The following is a 19,916-nucleotide window of genomic DNA, read 5'->3' as shown; positions in this document are numbered from 1 at the left end:
ATTATATGTTCTGGAAAATTTAATAGTTCTCTCGAAGACCTCAATATAAATCCACATGAAACCAACACCTTTGGCTGAGAATCATAACCAAGTCATGATTTTGGTTTGTAGTCTGTGGACTTGAGCCAATGAAGTCTGATTAATTAGAAAGTGGTTCTTATTTCAGCTGTCAAAGAAAACACAAATAAAAATGAATATATATCTGAACACTAATTGGAAAAAATAAAATTCTAAAAGATATTCAAAAATTATTTAGTGAACAGATAAATCCTTTATGATACAGTACATGTTTCCTTTTTTAAATTCAAATTTATCATCATGTTTCACCTCACTTTGATACAAATCTTTAGATTACTGCCTGAAGTCTCTCTTATTTTGAAGCATAATAGGAAGGATGGCTTAGATAGTAATGTAAAGATTTACCAAAGTGAAGCCAGTTTTAGTAAATTTTGATTAATCGGCAATATGGCTAAGGGATTTTTGAAATAAAACATCTGTGTTTGTTTAAAAGGAAATAATTTATTAAAGATTTTATTAAAGAAGGATATATTATATATTTCCTTATAAAGATAACTCATCTTTGTTACTGAAATTTATCTTTCTATTACATTTTAAATTACCTGAGAAATTAGGATCAGCAATAGCAAGCTTCATTATACTGAGTGCACATCATCTGTTGCTAAAATGCTGAAACAAAAAATAGGTACAGAAAGATTTCATTTGGTCTATTACAGTATGAATCATTTAGGAAACAGGCAGAATTATAATAGGACATCCACACTACCCTTGAGAGAGAAATTTTTCTTTCTTTTTTTTAAGATTTTATTTATTTATTTGAGAGAGAGAATGAGATAGAAAGAGAGAGCATGAGAGGGGGGAGGGTCAGAGGGAGAAGCAGACTCCCCACCGAGCAGGGAGCCCGATGCGGGACTCGATCCCGGGACTCCAGGATCATGACCTGAGCCACCCAGGCACCCTGAGAGAGAAATTTTTCTTACCTTACAGGAGGTACTATGATTTTGCAACTAGGCCAGAGAATTTTATACTAACAATTTTTTTAATGTTAAATTTAAACTACTTAATCTCTTAGGTCTAAAAATACTAAAAAAAAATATTACTTTTTCAGAAAGGGTATTGACTTTTGTTTAGCTTAAACTGCTTGTTAAAGTGTGCCACATGTATATTAGGTTGTATATTATGTATGCAAAAAATAAATTTTAGTCATAGGATTTTTAGAGGAAATAAGAACCTTCTGTTATGCTTCATTTCATGAGTCTTGACTGGGCCACAGAGTGCCCAGATATTTCATTAAACATTATTCTGAATGTGTCTATGAGGATGTTTTGGGATGAGAAAAACATTTGAATCCATAGACTGAGTAAAGATTGCCTTCCCCAGTGTGGGTGGATTTCATCCAATCCGTTCAAGATCTGAATAAAGAAAAAGTGAAGTAAGGGAGAATTCACTCTGTATGTGACTGTCTTTGAACAAGGACATAGGTCTCTCTTGTTCTTGGACTTGGACTCAGACTGGAACTTGTAACATTGGTTTGTTTCTCAGGCCTTCAGACTTGGACTGGAAGTATACCATGTACTCTCCTGTGTTTGTTTATGTGTATAAACATATACACACCACACACACACACACACACACACACACACACACACACACACACTCATATCCCTATCCACTTCCTTTCACAGGATATCACACTGATACTTAGCACTGCTGATGTTATTCTGGTCAGACCTAATAAGCAAGAAGTAGCAACTACTCTAGACTTATTGGTAAGACATTTCTGTGTCAGGGGGTAAGAAGTAAATCCGGCAAAAAGTCAAGGGCCACCTACCTAACTCAGTGAAATTTCTAGTCCAGTGTTGTAGGGCATATCAGTAGGTATCTCAATACCTCTTCTATTTTTTGTGAAATCATATGGTATTTGTCTTTCTCTGACTGACTTATTTCACTTAGCAATAATACACTCTAACTCCATCCACACTGTTGCAAATGGTAAGATATCATTCTTTTTGATGGCTGTGTAGTATTCCTTTGCATATCTGCTACATCTTTATCCATTCATCAGTCGATGGGCATTTGCGCTCTCTCCACAGTTTGGCTATTGTTGATAGTGCGGCTATAAACTTCAGGGTGCATGTATCCCTTCGAATCTGTATTTTTTTTATCCTTTGGGTAAATACCCAGATACCTTTTCTAAGGTGAGAAATGAGTTGTTGCATTTGGCCACTCTTATGACTTAAAAAAACTAGGTATAATGTCTAGTGTCCTTTTTAGATTTTGGAGGTAACATATTTCCTCATTTATGTGTGTTATGATAGCCTATATATCAAGTGGCCTGAAAAGCTGCGAGTTTTGAGTGGGACCTAGAACAAGAGGAGGCTCTACAATAGGTCCAGGCTGCTGTGTAGACTGCTTTACTCATTGGGCCATATGATCCAGGAGATCTAATGGCACTTGCAAGCAGATAGGGATATTATTTGGAGCCTTGGCAGGCCCCTCCAAGTGAATCCCAGTTTCATCCCTTTGGATTTGGGAGCAAAGCCCTGCCATCTTTTGCAGATAACTACTCCTCTTTTGAAAAACATCTCTTGGCCTGCTACAGGGTCTTAGTAGAGAATGAATACAAAGCATGGATCACCAAGTTACCTTGCAACCTGAGCTACCTATTATGAACTGGGTGTAATCTGACTCACTGAGCCAAAAAAGTTGGGTACGCATAGCAATACTCTATCACCAAATGGAAGTTGTATATATATATACCTGCCCATATATATATACCTCGCCTGGGCAGGGCCTGAAGGCTCTCCTAGCCTTCTCTTATGGCCTCATTAGGAGTCCCATATGATCAGTTGACAGAGGAAGAGAAGAGAAGACTTGGGCTTGGTTTACAGATGGTTCTGTATGATATGCAGGTACCACCTGATAATGGACAGCTGCAGTACTACTGCCCCTTTCTGGGACATCCCTGGACAGTAGTGAAGGAAAATCCTCCCAGTTGGAAGAACTTTGAGCACTGCACCTGGTTATTCACTTTGCATGGAAGAAGTAGCTAGGTGTGTATTACATACTGATTCATGTGCTTTGGCCAATGGTTTGGCTGAATGGTCAAGGCCTTGGAAGGAACATGATTGGGAAACTGGTGACAGGAAATTTGGGGAAAAGGACTATGTGGATAGCTCTCTCTGGAGAAAAAAAATGTGAAGGTGTTTGTGTCCTACATGACTGCACATCAAAGAGTAACCTCAGCAGAGGAGGTTTTAATAATCAAGTGGAAAGATCCATTTATGGAGGCCAGTCAGCCTCTTTCCCCAGTTACCCCTATCATCACCCAGAAGTCTCATGAATAAAGTGGCCATGATGGCAGGGATAGAGATTATGCATGGGCTCAGCAATATGGGTTTCCACTCATAGCTGACCTGGCCACAGTCACTGCTGAGTATCTGACTTGCCAGCTGCAGAGCCCGACCTGAGTCCCTGCGTGGCACCATTCCCAGGCATGATGAACTGGCTACCAGGTGGCAAGATGATTACATTGGACTGCTTTCATCACGGGAGGGGCAGCATTTTCTTCTTCCTGGAACAGATACTTACTCTGGATATGGAGTTGTCTTCTTACACTCAATACTTCTGCCAAAACCCACAGTTTGTAGATTTATGGAGTGCCTTACCTGCCATCATGGTATTCCACATAGAATTGTTTCTGATCAAAGAATTCACAGTAAAAGAAGTGTGGCAATGGATAAGCTCATGCTCATGAGATTTCAGTGGTCTTCCCATGTTCCCCACTATCCTAAAGCAGTTAGTTTGATAGATTGATGGAATGGCCTTTTGAAGACTCAGGTACAGTGTCAGCTAGGTGACAGTACCTTGCAGGGCTAGGCCAGCGTTCCCCATCTGGCTGTATATGATCTGAATCAGCATCCAAATTTTGGTGCTGTTTCTACCACAGCCAGGAGTTATGCGTCCAAGGAATCAAAGGAAAGGAATGGGAGTGACACCACTCATCATTACCCCTAGTAACCCACTAGAAAAATTTTTGCTTCCTGTTTCCAAAACTTTGTGTTCTACTTGCCTAGAGGTCTTAGTTTCAAAGAGAGGAATGTTTCTACCAGGAACTACAACAATGATTCCACTAAACTGGGAGTTGATTCTTACCCATTTCCTTTGGGCTCCCAATCTCTGAATCAACAGGCCAAAAAGGGAGTTACCATGCTGGCTGCAGTGATTAATACTGACTATCAAAGGGAAATTGGACTGCTACTCCACAGTGAAAGTAAGGAAGAGTATATAGGAGATACTATGCCCTATGATTAATATTCATGAAAAACTACACCCCAATCTAGGCAGAATTACTAATGCCCCAGTGCCTTCAGGAACGAAGTTTTAGGTCACTTTACCATGTAAAGACTCACAATCAACTGAGACACTTGCTGAAGGTAAAGGGAATACAGAATATGGAGTGGATGAAGGTAGTTATAAATACCAGTTACAGTCATATGACCAGTTGTAGAAAGGAGGAACATAATTGTCATGAGTATTTCCTCCTTATTTTGTTATGACTATGTTTGTGTGTGTGTATTAAACAAATTTCTGTTTTCTTCCTTCTCTTTTTCCCTTATCATGTAACATAAGGTATATCAGTTATATGCTAGTACATTAGTATTATTAAATTTACATCATGAATTTAAGTTATAGATATCAAGGAGAAAAGTAAACTTCACTTAAAGACTTTACCTCTTCTCCTGGGGAATAGGCTAATTGTGTTTTCAGTTGTAAACTGGGTAATTGTATCATGTTAGGCAGAATTAGGACCTTGTTATTTCCATCCTCATTAGGAAATTCAGTATGGTTTAAGGAGATGTATAAGGTGCCAAGTTGACAAGGAGTGGATTTGTGATGATTAATTTTATATGACAAGTTGACTGGGCCAAATGATGTGGAGATATCTGATTGAACATTATTCTGGATGTGTCTATTAAGGTGTTGGTTTTGTTTTGTTTTCTTTGAATTGATAGGCTGAATAAAGCCGATTGCCATCCCCAGTGTGGGTGGGCCTCCTCTAATTCATTGAAAGTCTGAATAGAGGGAAAGTCAGGGTAAGGAAGAATTCACTTTCTGCAGATGTTTTCAAGCTGGGAAATTGGGTTCTCCTGCTTTCAGACTCTGACTCAAACTTGAAATGATACCATCAGCTTTCCTGATCCTCAGGCCTTTGGACTCAGATTGAAACTATACCATTGGCTTTTCTGTGTTTCTTGCTTGCCAACTGCAGATCTTGGGACTTTTTCACCTCCATAACCATGTGAACCAATTTCTTATAATAAATCTCTTTATATATATAATAAATACATATAGATCCTATTTGTTCTTTTTTTTTTTTTTTCTGGAGAACCTAGGCTCATACCTCTATTTTGAGACTTCTTGAGGAGCTTTCATTAGTTAATAAGGAATCTAATGCTCTTCAGGAGGACATCTCAGAAATATTTTGAGTATTTCTGTAAGATAGAGAACTAATAAGTACATGATTTAGAGATAGATTAAAGAACCATGGGATGAGAAGTGATCCCTGATGGAGAATAACTGTCGTACTGGTACACAACGATAGTTTATCTTGCCCATGTTCTTCTAAACAGGGAAATAACATCCAAAAGAGGACTTACATCAGATTTTAAAAACTTACATGTCTATTTTAAATTATTCAACTTTTTAGAATTTTATTTTTTCTTCCTTTCTTTATTTATTTTAAAGATTATATTTATTTATTTGACAGAGAGAGACACAGTGAGAGAGGAAACACAAGCAGGGGGAGTGGGAGGAGAAGCAGGCTTCCCGCTGAGCGAAGAGCCCGATGCAGGGCTCAATCCCAGGACCCTGGGATCATGACCTGAGCTGAAGGCAGACGCTTAATGACTGAGTCACCTAGGCGCCCCACTTTTTAGAATTTTAAAGGAAACTCTTGAAATGCTAAGTGCATTACAGTATTTTATTGTTAAAGCTAATAAACTTGAATCTTAAATTCAACTAGTTATTCCCATCATAGAAATGTCAAAAATAAGTATAAACAATTTTTAATTAATTCTTATTTTCATTTGTTTTGAAGAACACAGCTATTGTCACCTTTTGCTTACTTGTCATAGACTGTAAAATATTAGAAATAACTCTTTAAAATTGTTTATTTTCCTGTAGAATAAAATTTAACTTCTTTTCCTATAGAATAAAATTTAACTTCTTAAGTATCAGTTATAAGGCTAATCATAACCTTGTTATGTGCTCATTTTTCCAGTGTCATCTGTCCCCATGGTTTTATCCATTGATCCTGACACACCTGATTGACCCGAATGAACCATGCTGTTTCATGTCTTCTCGGTTTCCTCTGTTTGGATTTCCTATACTCCCTTCTTAAATGAACATCCATCAGTTATCTCTAGCAGAACGTGGCCATGCAATAATAGGAGTTCAATTCAGTTAGATGTTTTGATTTCTCAAGAAAAGTCTAGAATTCCTAATTTTTTTGTATGAAATCTTCTGAGTTTTAAATTTTGCCAGGTAATTCCTTCCTTTCTTCCTCCCTTCCATCTTTCCTCCTTCCTCTTCCCTCCCTTCTCTGCCCCTTTCCCTTCCCCTCCCTTTTTCTTCCCCCTCCCCCTCTCCCTTCCCCTTTCCCTTTGCTTTTTACATATGAGTGAGGTGAACATTCTTCTTGGCCAGTCTAGGGGTCAGTTAGTCATTTTTCATGTTCATACCTAGGTGGCATACACATCAACTCTAAAAAGCATCATGTGACAATCAATTATTTGTTTCTTTCCTCATTGGTCTTTCGCTACTTACCTCTTAGGATAGTGATTAACATTCAATAGGTTTTTGTCAAATAATATATGAATTGAGTTTGACTCAACTTTAATGGAAGATAAATCTCAGGTACAGTGAATTCATAACTTGTACACATTCATACAGCAAATTAGTGGCAGAAACAGGTCTCAAATTTAGGTATTTTCCTAGTTCAAATTTTCCTGTTTTAACTTTGTTATTATTTGTTATTATTATTGGTCAAAGTTTGTATATTTTCAAATGTTAGCAATTCTTAAATTTGTATTCCAATTAATTAAAAAAATCATTAAAATGTGTTTCCAAATCATACAAGCACATATACACATAATATATAATTATTGATTTTCCATCATGTATGATGACTGTCTTTCTAATTATTTAGGCAGGCAGAAAATGTTAAAATGATGCATTCAGACCACCATAAATCCTTCAGAATCAGAAGTCTCTCTCTTCCCTAAGACATGTAAGAATAATACAAGCAAGGGTATCCTATTCATATGAACTAAAACTGCTGCCAAATTGCCCTTTATTTCTTCTCATCCAGGCTCCTCCTATAGTTTAGGGAAATGTATTGAGTCTGTGAGCCCCAGAAAATTCAGGGAGATGACTGCCTTAAAAAGAGTATATAACCTGATTTCATTCTGAACTTGATTGGTGCCCCACTCTGCCATCTATTTGCATACATTTTATGAGGTTTTTAGAAAGTTATTATATAAATTAAGGTTTCCTTAATATTTCATTTGCTGGATGTCATTTTAGAGTATACTTTTAATGAAACATTTTATAAGGCATTCTCTGATTAAAGTCTAATGAGATTAAAGGAACAAATATTTAGAATAACTTATGTAAATCATGAGTTAACTGACCTTCATTCACATTGTAGACTTTGCATTGAGTTTATATTTTAAACATTTTAATCATCCTTTAGTCATTCTTCGATACTTTTCGCTGGTGACTGATGCAAATCTGTTTTTCTGATAAGAAAGTTACAGATACTTCTGCATGTGGTTATCCAATTTTCCCAGCACCATTTATTGAAGAGACTGTCTTTTTTCCATTGCATATTTTTTCCTGCTTTGTTGAAGATTATTTGACCATAGAGTTGAGGGTCCATATCTGGGCTCTCTGTTCTGTTCCATTGGTCTATATGTCTGTTTTTGTGCCAGTACCGTGCTGTCTTGGTGATCACTGCTTTGCAATATAGCTTGAAATTGGGCAACGTGATGCCCCAACTTTGTTTTTCTTTTTCAACATTTTCTTGGCGATTTGGGGTCTTTTCTGATTCCATAAAAATTTTAGGATTGTTTGTTCCAGCACTTTGAAAAATGTCATTGGAATTTTGATTGGGATAGCATTGATGATATAGATTGCTCTGGGTAGTGTAGACATTTTAACATGTTAATTCTTCCAATCCATGAACATGGAATGTTTTTCCATCTTTTTATGTCTTCTTCAATTTCTTTCATGAGTGTTCTGTAGTTCCTAGAGTATAGATCGTTTACCTCTTTGGTTAGGTTTATTCCGAGGTATCTTACGGTTTTTGGTGCTATTGTAAATGGAATCATTTCTCTAATTTCTCTTTCTACAGTTGAATTGTTAGTGTATAAGAAAGCAACTGATTTCTGTGCATTGATTTTGTGTCCTGCCACATTACTGAATTGTTGTATGAGTTCTAGTAATTTGGGGGTGGAGTCTTCTGGGTTTACCACATAAAGTATCATGTCGTCTGCGAAAAGAGAGAGTTTGACTTCTTCTTTGCCAATTTGAATACTTTTATTTCTTTTTGTTGTCTGACTGCTGTTGCTAGGACTTTTAGTACTATGTTGAACATTAGTGGTGAGAGTGGGCATCCTTGACATGTTCCTGATCTTAATGCAAAGGCTTTCATCTTTTCCCCATTGAGGGTGATATTGGCTGTGGGTTTTTCATAGATGGATTTTATGAACTTGAGGAATATTCCCTCTATCCCTATACTCTGAAGAGTTTTAATCAGGAAAGGATTCTGTATTTTGTCAAATGTTTTTTCTGCATCAATTGAGAGGACCATATGGTTCTTCTCTCTCCTCTTATTAATGTGTTCTAGCATAGGGGCGCCTGGGTGGCTCAGTTGGTTAAGCGACTGCCTTCGGCTCAGGTCATGATCCTGGAGTCCTGGGATCGAGTCCCGCATTGGGCTCCCTGCTCAGCGGGGAGTCTGCTTCTCCCTCTGACCCTCTTCCCTCTCGTGCTCTCTGTCTCTCATTCTCTCTCTCTCAAATAAATAAATAAACTCTTTAAAAAAAATATGTTCTAGCATATTGATTGATTTGTGAATGTTGAACCATGCTTGCATCCTGGGGATAAATCCCACTTGGTCGTGGTGGATGATCCTTTTACTGTATTGTTTGATCTTATTAGCTAGGATTTTGTTGAGGATTTTGGAATCCATATTCATCAAGAGTATTGGTTTGAAATACTCCTTTTTGATGGGGTCTTTGTCTTGTTTGGAGATTAAGGTAAGGCTGGCCTCATAGAATGAGTCTGGAAGCTTTCCTTCTGTTTCTATTTTTTGAAACAGCTTCAGGAGAATAGGTATTATTTCTTCTTTGAATGTTTGGTAGAATTCCCCAGGGAATCCATCAGACCCTGGACTCTTGTTTTTTGGGAGATGTTTGATCACTGCTTCAATCTTGTTACTGGTTATTGACCTGTTCAGGTTGTTAATTTCTTCCTGTTTCAGTCTTGAGAATTTATAGGTTTCCAAGAAGGCCTCCATTTCATCCAGATTGCTCAGTTTATTGGCAGACAGTTGTTGATAATAATTTCTAATAATTGTTTCTATTTCCTTGGTGTTAGTCGTGATCTCTCCCCTTTCATTCATAATTTTATTAAATTGGGTCCTTTCTCTTTTCTTTTGGATAAGTCTGGCCAGGGGTTTATTGATATTATTAATTCTTTCAAAGAACCAGCTTCTAGTTTCATTGATCTGATCTACTGTGTTTCTGGTTTCTAATTCATTGACGTCTGCTCTAATCTTAATTATTTCCCTTCTAATGTGTGGCTTAGGCATCGTTTGTTGCTTTTTCTCTAGTTCTTTAAGGTGTAGAGTAAGTTGGTGAATTCGGGATTTTTCTGTCCTTTTTTTTTTTTTTTTTTGAGTGAGGCTTGGATGGCTATGTATTTCTGCCTTAGGACTGCCTTTGCAGTAGCGCAGAGGTTTTCGACCGATGTGTTTTCATTCTTATTGGTTTCCATGAATTTTTTAAGTTCTTCTTTGATTTCCTGGTTAATCCAAACATTCTTGAGCAGAATAAACTTGACAATCCTCTAACACCATACACAAAGATAAACTCAAAATGGATGAAAGACCTCAATGTGAGACAGGAATCCATCAAAATCCTAGAGAACATAGGCAATAACCTCTTTGACATTGGGCACAGCAAGTTCTCTCAAGATACATCTCCAAAAGCTAGTGAAACAAAAGCAAAAATGAACTTTTGGGACTTCCTCAAGATAAAAAGCTTCTGCACAGCAAAGAAAACAGTCAACAAAACAAAGAGGCAACCCACAGAATGGGAGAAGATATTTGCAAATGACACTACAGATAAAGGGCTGGTATCCAAGATCTATAAAGAACTTCTCAAACTTAACACCCAAAAAACAAATAATCAAGTCAATAAATGGGCAGAAGACATGAACAGACACTTCTCTGAAGAAGACATACAAATGGATCACAGACACATGAAAAAATGTTCATCATCATTAGCCATCAGGGAAATTCAAATCAAAACCACATTGAGATACCACCTTACACCAGTTAGAATGGCAAAAATGGACAGGGCAGGAAACAACAAATGTTGGAGAGGTTGTGGAGAAAGGGGAACCCTTTTACACTGCTCGTGGGAATGCAAGTAGGTACAGCCACTTTGAAAAACAGTGTGGAGGTGCCTCAAAAAATTAAAAATAGAGCTACTCTATGACCCAGCAATTGCACTCCTGGGTATTTACCGCAAAGACACAACAGTAGTGAAAAGAAGGGCCATATGCACCCCAGTGTTCATAGCAGCAATGTCTGCAATAGCCAAACTGTGGAAAGAGCCAAGATGCCCTTTACAGATGAATGGATAAAGAAGATGTGGTCCATATATTCAATGGAATATTACTCATCCATCAGAAAGGATGAATACCCAACTTTTACATCAAAATGGATGGAACTGGAGGAGATTATGCTAAGTGAAATAAGTCAAGCAGAGAAAGTCAATTATCATATGGTTTCACTTATTTGTAGAACATAAGGAATAGTATGGAGGACATTAGGAGAAGGAAGGGAAAAATGAAGGGGAAATAAGGGGGAGAGATGAACCATGAGAGACTATGGACTCAGAAATAAACTGAGGGTTTTAGATTGGAGAGGGTTTGCGGGATAGGTTAGCCTGGCGATGGATATTAAGGAGAGCATGTACTGCATGGAGCACCGGGTGTTATACAAAAACAATGAATCGTGGATCACCACATCAAAAACTAATGATGTATTCTATGGTGACTAACATAACATAATAAAATAAAATTTAAAAAAAGTTACAGATATTTCCATTAATATGTATAACTGTTTTCATTTCTGTTCATAATTTTAGTAAGTGTTTTACCCATTTCTTTGCATGTAATCTCCCTTATGACTTAAAGAAATATACTCAAAACTATAGTACCTTTGTACTGTAGCTTTGGATAAAGAACTTTAACAAAAGCACAGTGCTTGCATAATGTTATTTAATTAAGTCAAGCAATGCATACTAAAATTATCTCTATTTCCTATTGTAATTTTCCCTTCCCAATTGAATAAATTACAACTTTGTTTAGGCCCTATTTCAGCAAAATATCAGGACATATGCAAATTATACATAATTACTCAGGGAGGTTTAATTAAAGCTGTTAGAAAAAAAATGTTATGATAATAAAGATTATGTTTGGGAATGCACAATTATCTTTGAATTCCATAATAAATTCTTAGTCTTTTAATGAGTAAAGAGAGGGTATCATTCTTAATGACAATACTATCTATTGACCATTTACTGTGGCTTAAGCACTGTATGAATGCTCACATACCTTAGCTCTTTCAATCTTAAACAACAATCCTATAAATATATAATATTATTTAACTGTTTTTTTTTTTTTACAGAGAAAGAAATTGAGTGTTAGAGAGGAAAACTTGCCCAGAAAACTTATTAATGGATCCAAAAGTATGGCCATAGAATCAAAAAGCTTTAAGAACTACAGAGAATCCAATTAGAGGATATTTAGAGAGGCGCACCTGGGTGGCACACTCAATTGAGCTACCAACTCTTGGTTTTGGCTTAGGTTGTGATCTCAGGGTTGTGAAATTGAGCCCCACGTTGGACTCTGGTCAGTGCAGAGTCTGCTTGAGATTCTCTCTCCTCCCTCTTCCCTCCTGCTTGTGCTCTCTCTCTCTCTCTCTCTCTCAAATAAATAAATAAATAAATAAATAAATCTTTTAAAAAAAGAAGATATTTAGATATATTAAAAGGAAAAAATGCAAATACAGCTGATGCCACACAGAAATTCATTTAAAATTTAATTTTTAGGATTACATACGTCTCATAAAAGCATTTGGTAACTGGATATAACTTAAAAGTTAGGCTTGTGAGCTTTGAAAGCAAACTTAACCAAGACTTTAAAGTTAAGGAATTTCTGTTATCACGTCTATAAACAGGGCTCAGTGGGTTCAGTCTGTGTTAGAGGCAAGAATCTCTAATTCTGAATCTTAGGCAAATTCTCTGGTCAATATGAAACCTAAGATAACTGAAAAGGTATTTTCATACGGTGTGTTTCCATTGATTTTAAGTTCAAAACCAGAAAAGATAATCCATGGTGACAGATGTCAGATAATTGTTTCCTTTGTGGGATATTGACTGGAATGTGTATAAAACACCTTCCACATTTTTGATAATGCTATTTCTAGTTCTGCATGTTGGTTATTTGGTCACATAGATTTTGTGAGAATTCATTGAACTATGCATTTAGGCTTTGTTAAATTGTCTTTATGTGTGATTTTAGTATATGTGCTGCTGAAGTGAGCACTGTCTTTATGTATGATATATATCAATAAAAGTGAAGGAAAATTGCTTTGATTGATAACCACAAACATATCACCTGGCTATACACTTAAAATTAGTCTTATTATAACACAGTTTTTCATTTGCTATGTAAATATTTTAGAATGGAAAAATGAAACTTAAATACCAAAATTAAAAAGTAAATCATTAGTAGTAATAATTTTCTGTTACAGAGAATGTGTTCATTTTTAACATATGTGCAATATTTAAAAGAATTTACTTAAAGATAGATTAATTTTAGCATTCTAATTTAAAATGCTTAACTGAGAAATGCATTTAGAATGTGATTTTAATTTTATTTCTTAAAGATTTATTTTTTTATTTTAGGGAGAGAAAGAGGAAGGGAGAAAGAGAGATCAAGTTGGAGGGGCAGAGGGAGCGCGCGAGAGAATCCAAAGCAGACTCTGTGCTGAGCACAGAGCCCCATGTGGGGCTTGATCTCACCACCCTGAGATCACAACCTGAGCTGAAACCAAGAGTCAGATGCTTAACTGACCCACCCAGGCACCCCAGAATGTGATTTTAAATAATAATTTTAAAATTATATAAACTTTATTTATACATGTTTAATAGGCCTGACTAATCACAGTTATAATTTGAATTTATTAGTTTTTAAAAATATTTAATTTTTAAAAAGCTTATTAATAAATATGAAATACTTATAAAGCAAGCAGAAGACAGTAAATTAATATATTATTTAATCATTTATGTCAAAGAGTTAAAGACAACCAAAAACTAAGCCAGTATTGCAACGAAGTGAGTTTTACTTGTTTTCTGTAACAAGGAACTCCAGAGTAACTGTGGAATGCACTCTAAGATGGAATTGGAAGGCTTTTCTTTGTAAAAGAGAGCTGCGCTGAATGATTTCAAGGAGGCCACAGGAAGTGGTGATTGACCCTGGGTTGGTTGGTCTTTCTGAGGTGAGGCTAGAGGAGACCAGCAGTCAGTTCTGGATTGATTGTTTCCACTAGTGAGAGCAGCTTAGTAATAGGGTAACTCTGATCTGGCTTAAAAGTCATGATCAGTGAATCAGAGCTGGATGTATCATTGGTAAGGAAGCAGTAGTGCCTCAAAGGAGAGAGTTATTGTGATAACTTTAGAATTGCAGCATGACCTTGGGGGAAATAGAGTTTGCTACTAACTCTGCAGCTGGAAAGGAAGGTAGAAATTACATCCACATGCTTCCTCCCTTACCCCATATTTACCTTCTACAAAAGCAAAGCAGACGACATTCCAGTCTGCTTTTTTCCCTCTTCCCAAAATGTTCATGGGGTTCTAGAAATATGGGGCAATGGTAGATGACTAGAGTGATCAGAAGGTCCATTTAAGTCCTGAAAAGTAACATCTATTTTTAGTTCTGAAGAGCAAAAACAATTGTGGCTGAGTGATCTGCATTTATAAGCCAAGGTTTTGGTAAGCAGCAAAAAAGTCCTCCCTGCATTGAATTTCAATCAGTTAGAAACCAAATCTAGTAACATGCCAGGTGACTAAATCCTCAAGGTGCTTTTGATCTATAACACTCAGAATTTTAATTTTTAAATTAAGATATAAGAAAAAACATAGACAAGGCTATGAGTACAGAAGCAGGAGAACACACTTGACTAGAAAGACTTGAGATTTTTTGGAGGAACAATCTGTCTGGAAGAGGGGATGGAAAACCAGTCCTTACTGCCAGGGCTTCAGGAAGTCTCTAACTTCCATGAGTGAGAGGAGAGCCTACATCCAGCAGGAGCTCTAAAGAAACACGGTACTATACTGCTCACATGAAAAAACTTATCATTTACTAAAAAGGCTACTAAATATAGCTGCAATGCAACATAAAGATCCAACTCCTCTGGTTAGCCTTAGATTCTAATGACTGTTTTTTTTTTATTTTAATATAACTGTGAATGCATTTCTTCAAATATTCCTAATGCTTGATGGTCTAACACTTGAGATTATAAGACTTTTTTTAGTCTTTGAAGCAGCTGCTTCACTATAGAGATGATGCCAGGTCAATTTAGCTATAAATTATTAACTTATCCACCCATGACCAGTGAGTAGTCCATACATAGGTGGACAATCGAAGTTGATACAGGGAGAACTAATCATTAGCCATTAGACTAATAAAACTCGTCTAGTCTCTCTTCCTCTCTATCTTCCAGTCTCCGTAACCCAACTCATTCTCCATCATTCCTATCACTGATTGTTGTTAAGAAGAAAAGATGTAAGCTTGAATCTGCTGGTGGCTTAGGTCCATGATGCGTGGAAAAATATGCCAAGAGTCAGAGAAAATAGCAAAATCCACAAGAAAGTATAATCTATATATGGGAAGTATGAGAATAGATTTGAGTTTATTTCAGCTTCTGCATCCAACTGTATCTGATAACAAACACCTCCAAATTTTTCAAAAGTATGGGCTAATATATTTATTTTATACATATTCAAGAGCCATTTTAAATTGGGTTTTCTTTCTTTTATACTGGAAGAATACTACTCACTGAAATGACTGAAAAACATTGGATGACTTACGCTCTATACTGTCTTTTCACACACTCAAAAAAAAAAACAAACACTTTTAAGAGAAAGTCACAATACTTTGGTCCATATCCACTTAAAAACATTTAAATTCCAATAACAGTGATTCTAGTCAATTTCTATAGGAGACCATGACTGACAGTATTTGGCAAGTGGTCATTACATACAAACTACCATATTAGGTCCCAGGGAATTAAAATTTAAATAAGAAACAGATCTTCTCAAGAAGGCAGAGAATTACTTGGAACCTTCAAGAAGCAGACGGATCCTACTAGAGAATTAGACCTGTGAAAGAAAAGGGCAAGGGAGCCAGACAAGGGGGAAAGAGTGGGTCTGATCCCTGTGAAGTTGAGAGGGAAGGAAAAAGGTTGGAGTAGGAAGAGTTAGACTCTGGCGACCCCACAGGTGTTTATTTAATGAGTGCTGAATCTCAGAGAAGTGAACTTGAGTGCTTACTCATCACAGGCTATGAGTAGCCTGAGTGAAGCTTGGCTTCGACAAGAACACACAGGTGGATCTAGAGGGCTCCTAGCAGTAGCTGTTACTCAAACATGCTCCTTGCAGCATGAGATTTTGATGGGCACATTTGTGTAGCTGCACAGAAAACCAAATATGATAATGAGGCAGAAGAGAAAAGAATATTAATAAAATGATAAAACCATGGTATGGAAATATAACACATGCAAAGAAAACAAATTAAATTAAAAGGAAGATTAATTTATTAAGAGCTAAAGGAAAGCTTTAAAGAAAAAAATCAAATATTTCACCTAGGCTTGAAAGATGAACAGGATTTCCATAGCAGAAGAACAGAAGAATAGCTTTCCAAGCAGGAGAATAGATAAACAAAAGCCTGAAGACACGGAAATACAGGGTTGTGGAGGGCCATCCAGCGTTTTGATGATCCCAATATAGAGTTATGTAGGAATTAGATAAGAATAGATTGAGAAGACTATCATGAAAATATTAAGAGTTAATAAATGTTGGAGAGAGGAGCAAAATGGTGGAGGAGTAGGAGACCTAAATTTCGTCTAGTCCCAGGAATTCAGCTAGATAGTTATCAAACCATTCTGAATACCTACAAACTCAACAGGAGATTGAAAAAAGAATAACAGCAACTCTCTGAACAGAAAAGCAACCACTTTCTGGGAGGTAGGATGTGCAGAGAAGTGAATCCTAGGTGATATTTGGGAAGATAGATAGGGGGTAGGGGGGGCCTCCGTCAGCCAGCTACCAGCAAAGATAGAGCAACGGAGCACAAAATCGGACTTTTAGAAGTCTGCAGCAATGAGGGACATCACTCCAGTGGCTAAGTGGGGAGTGGAACCCTCGCTGGGACACTGTGATCTCAGGACCCTCGGGGTCACAGAAGGACCTGGGGAGCCTGAGTGCGGCAGAGCTCCCAGGTATGGGAGCGGGGAAGCCGGCTGCAGAGACGGAGCCGAGGAGTGGGCTCTCAGCTCGGGGTTGCCATAAACCCTGATCCGTGGCACAGTCGGGCCACTGCTCCTCCAGGAGGGACCCAACAAGCAGCAGATCCAGAGAGACTCCCCTTCCTCCCCCAGCAGGAGCGGTGCGGGAATGCACCGCAGGAATCCACTGGGTTTGGAGACTCCACACCGGATCGTGTGCCAGAGATAGAAACGCTCTGTCACAGACCGGGTGAGCACGGAGTGCAGCCAGAGACCCGGCAGACAGGAGTGATTGACTGCTTTTCTCTGGGGGCTCACTGAGGAGTGGGGCCCCGAGTTCTCTGCCCCTCTGGGGTGGAGATTGGGAGGCCGCCATTTCCACTCTTGTCCTCCAAAGCTGTAGGGAAAGCTTGTAGGGAACAAAAGCTCCCGAGAGCAAACCCGAGCAAATTCCTTAGCCCAGACCCCGCAAGGGTGGGGCAATTCTACCTCTGGCAAAGACATCTGAGAACCACTGCTACAGGTCCCTCCCCCAGAAGATCAGTAAGAACATCCAGCCAAGAACAAGTTTACCAATCAATGAGAATGGCAAAACTCCAGCACTAGGGGAAAATTCATTGCTTTTTTCCCCATGATTCCTGTTTTTCAAAGTTAATTTTTAAATTTTTTTAAAGATTTTATTTATTTATTTGACAGAGAGAGACACAGCAAGAGAGGGAACACAAGTAGGGGGGGTGGGAGAGGGAGAAGCAGTCTTCCCACTGAGCAGGGAGCCCGATGTGGGGCTCGATCCCAGGATCCTGGGACCATGACCTGAGCCAAAAGCAGACATGTAACATCTGAGCCACCCAGGTGCCCCTATTTTTTTCTTTTTCTATTTCTTTTTTTTTAAATTTTTCTTCTTTCCTCTTTTCAACCAACATCTTACCAATTCCTTTTTTAAAATATTTTTTAATTTTCATTTTACAGTCGTATTCTATCCCTTCATTGTATTTAACCTTATTTCTTGTATATATGTATAAGTTATTCTTACTTTAAATTTTGGGATACAGTTTCTTCCAACAGACCAAAATACACCCTAAATCTAGTATTTGGCTTTGTTCTAGTCTCCCACCTGATCACATTCTCTCCTTTTTTTTTAAATTTTTTTTCTTTCTTTTTTCAACCGAATTCTCATCTTATCAATTCCTTTTTTAAAATTTTTTTCAAATTTTCATCTTTACACTTACATTCCATCCCTTCATTGTATTTACCCTTATTTTTGTATATATACAAGTTGTTCTTTCTTTAAAATTTGGGAGGCACTTTCTTCTAACAGACCAAAAAAAAAAAAAAAAAAAAAAGCCCAAAAACTAGTGTGTGGCTCTGTTCTATTCACCAGCCTGATCATATTCTTTTTTTTTTTTCTTCTTTCTTTTCCCCTGGTTTCAAGTCTCTTCTGATTTGTTTAGTGTATATTTTTCTAGGGTCTTCATTACCCTTTTAGCATTTTGTTCTCTCATTCATCTATTCTTCTCTGTACAAAATGACAAGATGGAAAACCCCACCTCAAAAAAAAAAGAACAAGAAGCAGTACCAACTGCCATGGACCTAATCAATACAGACATTAGTAAGATGCCAGAACGAGAGTTCAGATGATGGTTATAAAGATACTAACTGGGCTTGAGATACTAGAGAATCCCTTTCTTGAGAAATAAAAGAATTAGAATCTAACCAAGTCAGAATCAAAAAGGCTATTAATGAGGTGCAATAAAAAATGAAGGCTCTAACTGCTAGGATAAATGAGGCAGAAGAGAGAATTAGTGATATAGAAGAACAAATGATGGAGAACAAAGAAGCTGAGATAGAGATAAACAACTATTGGATCACGAGGGGAGAATTCTAGAGATAAGTGATACCATAAGATGAAACAATATTAGAATAATCGGGATCCCAGAAGAAGAAGAAAGAGAGAGAGGGGCAGAAAGTATATTGGAGCAAATTATAGTGAGAACTTCCCTAATTTGGGGAAGGAAACAGGCATCAAAATCCAGGAAGCACAGCAAACCCTCTTGAAAATCAATAAAAGTAGGTCAACACCCCCACATCTATTAGTAAAACTTACAAGTCTAAGAGACAAAGAGAAAATCCTGAAAGCAGTTCGGGAGAAGAACTCGGCAACCTACAATGGTAGAAACATTAGATTGGCAGCAGACCTATCCACAGAGACCTGGCAGGCCAGAAAGGACTGGCATGATATATTCAGAGCACTAAACAAGACAAATATGCAGCCAAGATTACTCTATCCAGCTAGGCTGTCACTGAAAATAGAAGGAGAGATAAAAAGCTTCCAGGACAAATAAAAACTAAAAGCATTTGCAAACATCAAACGAGCCCTATAAGAAATATTGAAAGAATCCTCTAAGGAAACAGAGAGCCTAAAAGTAACATAGACCAGAAAGGAATACAGACAATATACAGTAACAGTCACCTTACAGGCAATACAGTGGCACTAAATTCATATCTTTCAATAGTTACCCTGAATGTAAATGGGCTAAATGCCCCCATCAAAAGACACAGGCTATCAGATTGGATTAAAAAACAAGACCCATCAATATGCTGTCTGCAAGAGACTCATTTTAGACCCAAAGACACCCCCAGATTGAAAGTGAGGGGGTGGAAAACCATTTTCCATGCTAATGGACACCAAAAGAAAGCTGGGGTGGCAATCCTTATATCAGACAAATTAGATTTTAAACCAAAGACTGTAATAAGAGATGAGAAAGGATACTATATCATACTTAAAGGTTCTATCCAATAAGAAGATCTAACAATTGTAAATATCTATGCCCCAGCATGGAAGGAGACAATTATATAAGCCAATTAATAACAAAACCAAAGAAACGGATTGACAATAATAAAATAATAGTAGGGGACTTTAACACCCCCTTCACTGAAATGGACAGATCCTCTAAGCAAAAGATCAACAGGGAAATAAAGGCTTTAAATGACACACTGGACCAGACGGACTTCACAGATATATTCAGAACATTCC

The sequence above is a fragment of the Callorhinus ursinus genome, unplaced genomic scaffold (genome assembly GCF_003265705.2).
Source record: "Callorhinus ursinus isolate GAN/ISIS: 27379988/994484 unplaced genomic scaffold, GSC_fseal_2.0 scaffold4, whole genome shotgun sequence".
NCBI classification, from domain to species: Eukaryota; Metazoa; Chordata; class Mammalia; order Carnivora; family Otariidae; genus Callorhinus; species Callorhinus ursinus.
The sequence above is the reverse complement of the archived record's forward strand: the minus strand, read 5'-3'. Positions refer to the sequence as shown.